This window comes from Microcaecilia unicolor, chromosome 1, assembly GCF_901765095.1.
Source record: "Microcaecilia unicolor chromosome 1, aMicUni1.1, whole genome shotgun sequence".
Lineage (NCBI taxonomy): Eukaryota > Metazoa > Chordata > Amphibia > Gymnophiona > Siphonopidae > Microcaecilia > Microcaecilia unicolor.
The window spans coordinates 157872061-157882270 of NC_044031.1; the positions used below are offsets into that span (position 1 = coordinate 157872061).

The 10210-nt window shown below is 42.0% G+C and overlaps 1 protein-coding gene across 1 annotated transcript in view; it reads right to left on the minus strand.

Annotated features, from left to right (window-relative positions):
• Positions 1-425, minus strand: part of MACC1 (MET transcriptional regulator MACC1) — a 67264-nt gene extending 66839 nt beyond the window's left edge. Inside the window, exon 1 of the mRNA XM_030201616.1 lies at positions 311-425. The gene's annotated coding sequence lies outside the window, so the exon portion shown is untranslated. The remainder of the gene's footprint in view (positions 1-310) is intronic.
• Positions 426-10210: the final 9785 nt, after the last annotated feature.

Below are 10210 nucleotides of genomic sequence, written 5' to 3' on the forward strand. Positions count from 1 at the left end.
AGATATTCAAGTTCTTTCATTATTCAACTGACATTTAACCTGTATATTTTGGTTATTACTAGTAAATGACACAGAGAATAAAATGCAAACTAAACTAATCCTTAAGAGGTACATTCATCCACAAATCACAAGAAGATTACTATACACTCACTGTATAGTAATTACAAGAGTTAATCAAAAACATAAGCAAACAGAAAATTTAAGAACTGTTTGAACTTCAAGTTAACTCAGACTAGACTAGACTAGAGTCTTCTGGGAGATCGCTCAATCACGTTTCCTGAAAAGCATATTTAATAGAACAGAAACTTACGGTCAATGCAAACTATAAATACTTCAGCTCAACTTAAACACATTTCTTTGCCTCTGTTCAAGTTTTGAGCGGCTCCTGTTTACGTGATCAATCATACTGATGCAGGAAGTGGGAGAAGTGCAGGTGAGCTCCACACACACACCCAGCTTTTGGCACACCCTCCTGCAATGCTTGCTGGAGCCAGAAGTCACGCTGCAATCCAGGGCATGCACATTGAAAAAAGGAAAAACTGCATTATCCACAATGCCTCAGTGACCGCCCAAGATTACACCTGAAACCAGAAGGTTTCGGCTAGGGAGATCCGTAGAAAAGGGGGAGGGGGAAAAAATCTAAACGTGAACTGTTGAGATATTCTGGGGGGGGGGGTGGCTCCCCCCAGAAATGAAGTTTCTCAAACAGCTGCAAAGAGTGTTTAACTGTGTGAAGAACATTCTGTTAAAGGTCAAGTTCATGCACAGCAGCAGTAAGATCAGCCATTGACTGTGCTAATGAAAACTTGCACTACAGGTTTTAAAATGCAAAACATATTTTGCAGATCGCAGGGACATGCCCCCCTAAGGTGGTTAGAGGGTGAAATAAGCCTCCCAGAAGAAACCCCTTATGCTCCAGGACTAAGGAATGGAGAAAACTTCTACTGAAATTGTGTTACTGTGAAAATCAAATAAAAACATGATTAGAAAGGGTGGAAGACGAGCATCACGTTTCATGTGTGTGCCAGGATGTGGTTTAGGTATATCTGGTATAAATCTTTAGTCATAGTTCTTTTACTAAATCCTGTCAATTACATTATATTTAATGAAAATGAAATACTGCATAGGGTCAATAATTAGACTGTAAAGCCGTTCAGCCCTATTCAGAAAGACACAGTATTGTGCAAAAATTCATGCTGTCTACTGCAGCTCTAATTTTATATTAATAATAAGGCATAGTCACTAATAATGCATAATTTCCACATTAACATATCTTTATGAATAGGGGTGTAAATGTTCATTTGGAAAACTGTAATGGCTGAATCCCTGTCTACAGAACTGCTGTTTATAGCACTTTGAGCTGTGATCCTATGAGTGCTCAGAAGCAGGGTCTACCCTCCCATTCAGCAAGTGGGGGGGGAGGGGGGTTCACACATGCATCTGCTTTTCAGCCCTTATTGAGATGCCAAATGAGGCTCCAAATCAGGGGTCAGCTGGTGTAATTTTAAGAAGGAAATTGCCAGGGCACACACAAGTGGGGATTGTTCCAGCCCCCATCACTTCCTTCTCCTCTCCCCAGACCCCTAGGGTGAGTCAGGATGCCAGGAGATGCTGGAGTGATGCAGAGAGGAGGGGGGCTTCGGGTTAGCATATTTCTTTGGGAATAGGCAGGTTTTCTTGAAAGGGGTTGGGGTGGGGCTTCAGAAGGGCTTTAAAACATTTTAGCTTTCTGTCTGGGCTGGGAATCTGGTCCATTCTACTGCATCACCAGGGTGTTGAGGTTACCCCATGGAAAAGGATTGCAGGAGATATTCCAGTTGCAGATGCTGTGCTGGGCAAAATACTAGTTAGGCCAGGGACCAACTCATTTCACTGTTTTTTTTTCAGACTGACCCTTCTCTCACCACCAACATTGTACTGGTCCAGTACCCTAGTGGCTCTTGGATGGGTACAAGTACATCTGTGGTACATCTTGCATGTCCACCTAATGAGAATTTTGCTTAGCCCATCTGGGGTTTTTTTCCCAGCACAGCATCTTGTTTGTTGTTCTTATGGACTATTTACTATACTGCTTGTCAGTGGAGATGAACATATATTTTATTGCTGAGTATCTCTGATATGCTGTTATGGCAAGTGTTATTTAGTAGTTTAATTTGTGCATCGCAGTTTAAATGTCTAAATACTGCATGCCTGCTACTCACATCTGTTGGTGTGTGTATTGTTTTGCCTTTTATTCTGTGTTTTCAATGCTGTTCACTGTTGCATACGAAGGAATAAAATACGCTGTATGTGTACGCCTGTCCTGTTTGTCAGATTGCGTATTTTTGTGATTTCCTATATTTCCTCTTTCACTTTATAGTCATATGTTAACCTTTTCCAACTTATGTTGTCTTCCCTTACCCCTTTGTTTGGTCTGTTTTGCCTTATTTTAATATACAAATATCATATGCCATCCTCTCTAAGAATGATCTTTCTTGTCCATGCACTGGCCATTTACCTTGGAATAAATGAGCAACTTAAAGTGGAATTTTCTTCTGTTAGATGTCTTTTCTGCTTACTGATGGGCCAATTCAGAAAGCTACCGCAGGAAGAAGTGCGCAGTTACCGTAGACACGGTGCATATGTTAGTGGGCAAACCATGCTGAAAGGGGCTCTCTTCTGAATTCACAGCTGGTTTAGTTTCAACAATTTTTATTGATGGCACAGAGGACAAACAATGCGATTATACATTATAATTGTATAGAATAGTATCAGTACTTAACATAATCATACAAACGTACAAAAAAGGAAAAACCTGTTCTTCATCATTTCATTACTTATATAAAGGAAAAAAAACACCCCATTTCCCCTAGCCCTGCCCCCCCTTGAATGCATTTATCCATGGAACCAGGGGGGGGGGGGGAAACCCCTATGAAGCCCGGGTGGGCGTAAGCTTTGTCCCCGAAAGGATAAATACCAGGAGACTGGGTTCCTTTGGTCTTCTGGAACCAACCAAACTCAAATGGGGGGGGGGCAACTGTACCACCCTCCTCTCTCTCTCCCATGACCCCTTTATCCCACCCCCAGCACATATGTTGCCTCTGCCAGTCCTTTATAAGTGTAGTTTATTTAACAGAGAGCCATGACCCAATGGTATCAATGTGTTAATAAAATCCTCCCAATGAGGAAACTCTGTGTGCATTTGAGATGAGGATGCATTCTGAACCTCCCATAGGGCCAGAGCATATGTCTGATTCCTCCAACTCCAGAGTGATGGAGCTTCCGCAGATACCCAGGCCTGCATTATACATTTAATCACCTCCAATCTCAATTTTTGAAATAGCAGTTGTTTCCCTTTCCCTCCCAGAGTCTCAATATTCACTGCCCCCAACAGGTAAGTCTGAGGGACTAAAGAAATGGTCATATGAAGGACATGCCCTAAATACTGGTTGAGGTCACTCCAGAGAAGCTTGATCTTCCAGCAGCTCCAGGAAGTGTGGAATAATTAATTGTCCTCTGTGGCGCATTTAAAGCGCTGTGCAGTGGGCAAAAGCCCTGCATAAAACAGTTGCATTTGAGGAGAACTGCACCAGGACCTGATGTTTTTTTGGCCGAATATTATCAAATGATGAGTTTGCAACTGTGTGGCCCTTTTGTTGGCTCTTTTTGAGATTTCAATATCATCTGGCTCCTTTCCACTAACTTTGAATGAAGACTTGATTACTTTATTGCCTAAGCCGTGTAAAACCTTGACAAGTCCAGGTTCGTACAGGCCAATATCACTTATTAATGTGGACTTAAAGATTTTATCTTGGGTGTTAGCAGATAGGCTTGCCTGTTATATCCCATCTATAATGGGAGAGGGCCAGGTGTGTTTTGTTTGGGGCTGTCAAGCCTTGATTAATGTACAGAACGTTTGCTGGCCATCTCCCAAAGTTATAACATTAGCGAGCCTCTACTTTTGATGAGTTTGGATGCAGTGAAAGCTTTTGACAGTGTGCGGTGGGATTGATTACCTTTTTTCTGTGTTGGACTATGGTGGGTCTTGGGGGCTGTTTTTTTCAGGCCATTCAAGCACTTTATTCTAATCCACGGGCATCCTTGGTGGTGAATGGAATAAGAACTTCTCCATTTGCAGTTGATAGAGGCACACGACAGGGTTGTCCGCTGTCTCCTTTATTGTTTCTCCTTTACTTTGAGCCTTTATTGCGTACCATCCAGTCTGATGTGGATATAACGGGTATTACTCTGTTTTCTTTCTCGATCAAAACTTTAGCATTTGCAGATGACCTGTTGGTGGCCTTAACAAATCCTCAGCAATCTTTATTTAGCTTAATGTAATAGAGGAGTTCAGCTTCTTTTCTGGTTTTAAATTGAATTTGCATAAATCTCTGGCCTTCCCTATTCAGTCCTCGATTTGTGAGTCTTGGGTAGGAGAATTTCCTCTTCCATGGACAACCGTGCCACTTAAATATTTGGGCGTTCTCGTTCCCTCGGTTCTCACTTATTTATATGAGTCGAACATTGCTCCTTTGCTTGTTTCAACTTGTCAGACATTTCAGACATGGCAATCGTTGCCCTTGTCCATCTCGGGATATATTGCGTTGTATAATATGGTGTTGGTCCTGAGGTGGACATATGTTTTGCAAATGTTACCTATTTTTCTTAAGTATAGAGACAACAGGATGCTGACTCGTATGCTCATGTTTTGTATGGCAGGGTAAACATGCTAGGATGCCAGTTTCTCAGCTCTTTCTCCTGAGACTTAAGGTGGGATGGAGTTATTGAGTGTTGTTGTTTTCGGCAGCCAGCCAGTGGTATGAGACACCTCACGGATTGGTTTCGTAATACAGCATACTTTTTGTGTACAGAGGTGGAGACGCATCTTTTTTCTTCTTTTCACTTTAGTTCTTGGCTTCATGCACCACCCGGTCAGGTGCGCACTCCGGACCCTTTTTCAGCATTTTTGCTACCTTTGAGGCAAGTTTGGCGTTGGGTGTGCCGTACCTATGGTCTCCTTCAGTGTCTTCACCTTTGTTGCCTTTGAGAAGCAATGTAGATTTCCCGGTAGGCTCTACATCACAGACTTTTTTGGATTGGGAGGCCAGGGGTCTATTATATATACATCAGTTATATACAGAAGATGGATCCCTCAAGGCTCTGGACTGTTTGAAAAAAGAATACAGGTTGGGGAAGAGCGATCCCTTCTCATTTTCTCAAGTATGTCACTACATTAGGGGTCTCCCCTCAATTTCGTTGACTCCTGGAGTCTGGGAGAAATTCCTTACCATATTTGGATTGAATGCTCAGTTGTCCATCCCACTTAGATATTATCATGGTGGGCTAAGCGATAACTTAGGGGAGTTTAACTATGAAATTTTAGCTAGTAAATAGAACCAAGAGCTATCTATTACTCTCCAAGATTATAAATAAGAAAGGCAAGGACAAATCAAACTCAGGTATACATATAAAGTATCGCATACCATGTAAAATGAGTTTATCTTGTTGGGCAGACTGGATGGACCTTTCAGGTCTTTATCTGCCGTCATTTACTATGTTACTATGTTACTATGTAATAGGAGTTGTTATTGCCAAATCTCACTTACTAATACTATACTAATAGGAGACATACAAATAGAAGCTGTCTCACATTATTGTACTATGAGCTCATCTTCTCAAGGTAGCCCCCACCCAAGGTGGGATGGATTCCCTTCTGTAAGAAAAGGCTTCTGAGAGGATTTGATCTTGACAACAATATCCTAGTAGTGTACCCAACCCCTTTGCATGGGAACCATTAAACACACCAAGGTAAAATTACAGAATTTTTATTATTTCAGAACTCAGGGTTGCAATAAGACAGCTGCAAATAAAGGGTTACGTATAGACCAGTATGAACATCTCTACTAAGTGCAAACACGTTTCCAGTAATACTGTAATCTTAGGACAGAAAGCTATGGATAATGCGTAACTTTATATTTACTGGCATCAAGGCTTGGTATACCTTTAAATTTTATGCTCACTATAGCCGTCATTTACACTGTTAACAAGACCCAGTAATATATATGCATAAAATAGACAGCTATCCCCAGATCCTCTGATGGCAATAGGAATAAATAAAAATAAACATGCACAAAGTTTAATTGGGATACACGGAGAGATGCCCCGTCCACCTTTGGGGTTTGGAGACAGGACCAGGGTTTCACATTTTAAATAGTGAAAACCACAGAAAACTAGGGATAGGCAGAAAGAGAGAGAACTGGCTAGAAGGAAGGGGATATGGAGACAATGGAAGGATTGGGAGAGGGTAGATGAGTGGAAAGGATGGGAAGAGAGAGCGGGAAGAAACTGGATGGAAGGATAGGAGAGAAAGAGGGAAAATGCAAGATGGAAGGATAGGGGGAGAAAGAGGAGACGCTGGATGGAAGGATGTAGAGAGAAAGAGGAGAAGACACAGGAAAGATGGGGAAAGAAAGAGGGGAGATGTTGGATGGAACATCTCCCCTCTTTCTCTATAACATCAGCAAAATTCGCCCTTTCCTTCCCTGAGCACACCACCCGAACTCTCATCCACTCTCTCATTACCTCTCGCCTTGACTACTGCAACCTACTCCTCACTGGCCTCCCACTTAACCATCTATCCCCCCTTCAATCCGTTCAGAACTCTGCTGCGCGTCTTATCTTCCGCCTAGACCGATATGCTTATATCACCCCTCTCCTCAAGTCACTTCACTGGCTTCCGATCAGGTACCGCATACAGTTCAAGCTTCTCCTACTAACCTACAAATGCACTCAATCTGCAGCCCCTCACTAACTCTCTACCCTCATCTCCCCTTACGCTCCTACCCGTAACCTCCGCTCACAGGACAAATCCCTGCTCTCAGTACCCTTCTCCACCACCGCCAACTCCAGACTCCGCCCTTTCTGCCTTGCCTCACCCTATGCTTGGAATAAACTCCCTGAGCCCATACGCCAAACCCCTTCCCTACCCATCTTCAAATCCTTGCTCAAAGCCTACCTCTTCAATGTTGCTTTCGGCACCTAACCATTGTACCCCTATCCAGGAAATCTAGACTGCCCCAATCTTGATTGACTGCACTTTTTGTCCTTTAGATTGTAAGCTCCTTTGAGCAGGGACTGTCCTTCTTTGTTAATTGTACAGTGCTGCGCAACCCTGGTAGCGCTTTAGAAATGTTAAATAGTTGTAGTAGTAGTTAGTGAAAGACTGGAGAATAAGAGGAAGGGGCATGGGGAGAACAAAAGTGAAGAAATGATGAAAAGCCATAGGTAGATGAAGTAAAAAGAGGGAAATTAAAGAATGGATAGTAAGAATGAATTAAATCTGGACAGAGAAGGAGGCAGAAAAATAAACTGAAAACAAAAAAAAGGAAAGAAAAATGACAAATTGACAGAAATCCTGGCGAAAGAAAACAGAATCAAGAGACTGGGACCAACACAATTAGAAAAAGTAAGTGGCCAGACAACAAAGGTATGGAAAATAATTTTATTTTTAATTTAGGATAAAGTAATGTGGTAACTGCATTAGTAAAGGTTAATAAATGCAAATAAAACACAAAGTAGAAAATATATTGGACTGATTTTAATACATTTAATACATTTTTGATTAGCCTTCAGAGACCAGCACTTCCTTCCTCAGCTAATTGAAAAGGGTATTAGGCTAGTAAATAAATATTTTCTGTAATGGCTGTGGGATTGAGGAAAGCCAGGGGGTGGAGCCATGTAGAGTAGGTGGTGCCAAGGTAGAATGGGGCAGGGCTGGGGCGTGTACTAAAATCTCTTAAAAATTGAGACCCCTTGGCAGCTCTGCAGCCCCAGTGGCACCATCACCATGGCTTACCATAGCTGCCTGCCTCAGCCTGCCCCACACCAATTTGGCCTCAATTGTGGCTGCAAATCAGGATCCCTGCAGGCCCAGCACTGCTATCGCCATGGTCCATGGGATATGTTTTTTAGTTCATCCTCCTACGCCAGTGCTTATTAATCGTTTTATGGCTGTGACTCCATGGTCTGTGCAGGGGCCAAAAAGAAAGGGAATGATATGCCTATATAATAGCTTCTGTGCACTCCAAAACGTTCTTGGATTATACCAAACAGCTTCTACAACTGCTGTAACATGATTTTTTTTTTGGTCCATGGTATTAAGTCAAATTAATTTGGGTGAATTGGGTCAAATTTGGGTCAAATTAATTTGGGTGAATGCCCAAAGCATTCTTTTATAGAACCCTCTCCTTTCTCTTCAGCTTTTTAGAAAAATAAATGCAGTCTTTTTTTCCTAAATCATGTGCTAATATTTTGCAAATATCACATCATCTAAGTTGATGTGCTATAACAGACAGCTGTGCTCTTTGAAATAACGTTATACTTGAATAGCTCTAAAAATAGATATGATTTGTCAGGTGCTTTTTTTAATAGACTTGTAAAATCAGTGCCCACTAAAATCATCCTTATTGTGAAAAGCAGTTTATAACACACTGGTAACTTCAATAAATTCCTGTGTTTGACTCACTGTTTGGAAACGGATCCAGATCACTAGCTCTTAGGAATGATAAATACTCTGTAGTTAGTTAGTATAGGACATCCTGTCTAATAATTCAACCACAGTTTTTATATACAAATGACATTTGAGAATTGAAAAAAGCCAGTGGCAGATGTGCACTAATTTAACATAACACAGTAAATTACGGTACAGAAAGATCAACATGACCCATCAAGTCTACCAGAAAGATCATTGTAGTTGTTCTTGCTGCACAGTGAAGATTACCTTCCCCATGCAAAAGTTATTATGTAACTGACATGCTCTATGATTGGTTTACATACTCTTGCCATTCTTGGGATCCATAGGTATATTTTTTTATTTATTTGTTACTTTTGTACCCCACATTTTCCCACCTATTTGCAGGCTCAATGTGGCTTACATAGTACCGTAATGGCATTCGCCGATTCGGTTGATAACAAATACAGGTTGTATTGTGGTCTGATGAGGTAGGTGTGTATCAGGCAACAAGAAGGTCGAAGGGAATGTAGATTGTGTATTGTCCAGTAAGATCATTGGTTATGCTGTGTTGCTGGGTTTGGGGATTTATGGTGGATCGGTGGGGTAAGCCTTTTTGAAGAGGTTGGATTTTAGTGATTTCCTGAAGTTTAACATAGTAACATAGAAGATGACGGCAGAAAAAGACCTGCATGGTCCACCTAGTCTGCCCAATAAGATAAACTCACGTGTGTCATTTTTTGTGTATACCTTACCTTGATTTGTACCTGTCTTTTTCAGGGCACAGACCGTATAAGTCTGCCCAGCACTATCCCCACCTCCCAACCACCCACTCCGCCACCCACCACCGGCTCTGGCACAGACCGTATAAGTCTGCCCAGCACTATCCCCACCTCCCAACCACCAGCCCTGCCTCCCACCGCTGGCTAAGCTTCTGGGGATCCCTTCCTTCTGAGGAGGATTCCTTTTTGTTTATCCCATGCATGTTTGAATTCCGTTACCGTTTTCCTCTCCATCACCTCCTGCAGGAGGGCATTCCAAGCATCCAGCACTCTCTCCGTGAAAAAATACTTCCTGACATTTTTCTTGAGTTTGCCCCCCTTCAATCTCATTTCATGTCCTCTAGTTCTACCGCCTTCCCCTCTCCGGAAAAGGTTCTCCGGAATGTTGATGGATTGTTTTCACAGCTTTTGGGAGTGCATTCCATAGTTGTGCACTTATGTAGTAGAAGTAGGATGCATAAATTGTTTTGTATTTAAGTCCTTTGCAATTAGGGTAGAGTAGGTTTAGGTATGATCATGATGATCGGATTCTGTTTCTGGTTGGTAGATCTATGAGGTCTATCATGTACATAAGTACATAAGTAATGCCACACTGGGAAAAGACCAAGGGTCCATCGAGCCCAGCATCCTGTCCACGACAGCGGCCAATCCAGGCCAAGGGCACCTGGCAAGCTTCCCAAACGTACAATCATTCTATACATGTTATTCCTGGAATTGTGGATTTTTCCCAAGTCCATTTAGTAGCGGTTTATGGACTTGTCCTTTAGGAAACCATCTAACCCCTTTTTAAACTCTGCCAAGCTAACCGCCTTCACCACGTTCTCCGGCAACGAATTCCAGAGTTTAATTACGCGTTGGGTGAAGAAACATTTTCTCTGATTTGTTTTAAATTTACTACAAACTAGTTTCATCGCATGCCCCCTAGTCCTATTATTTTTGG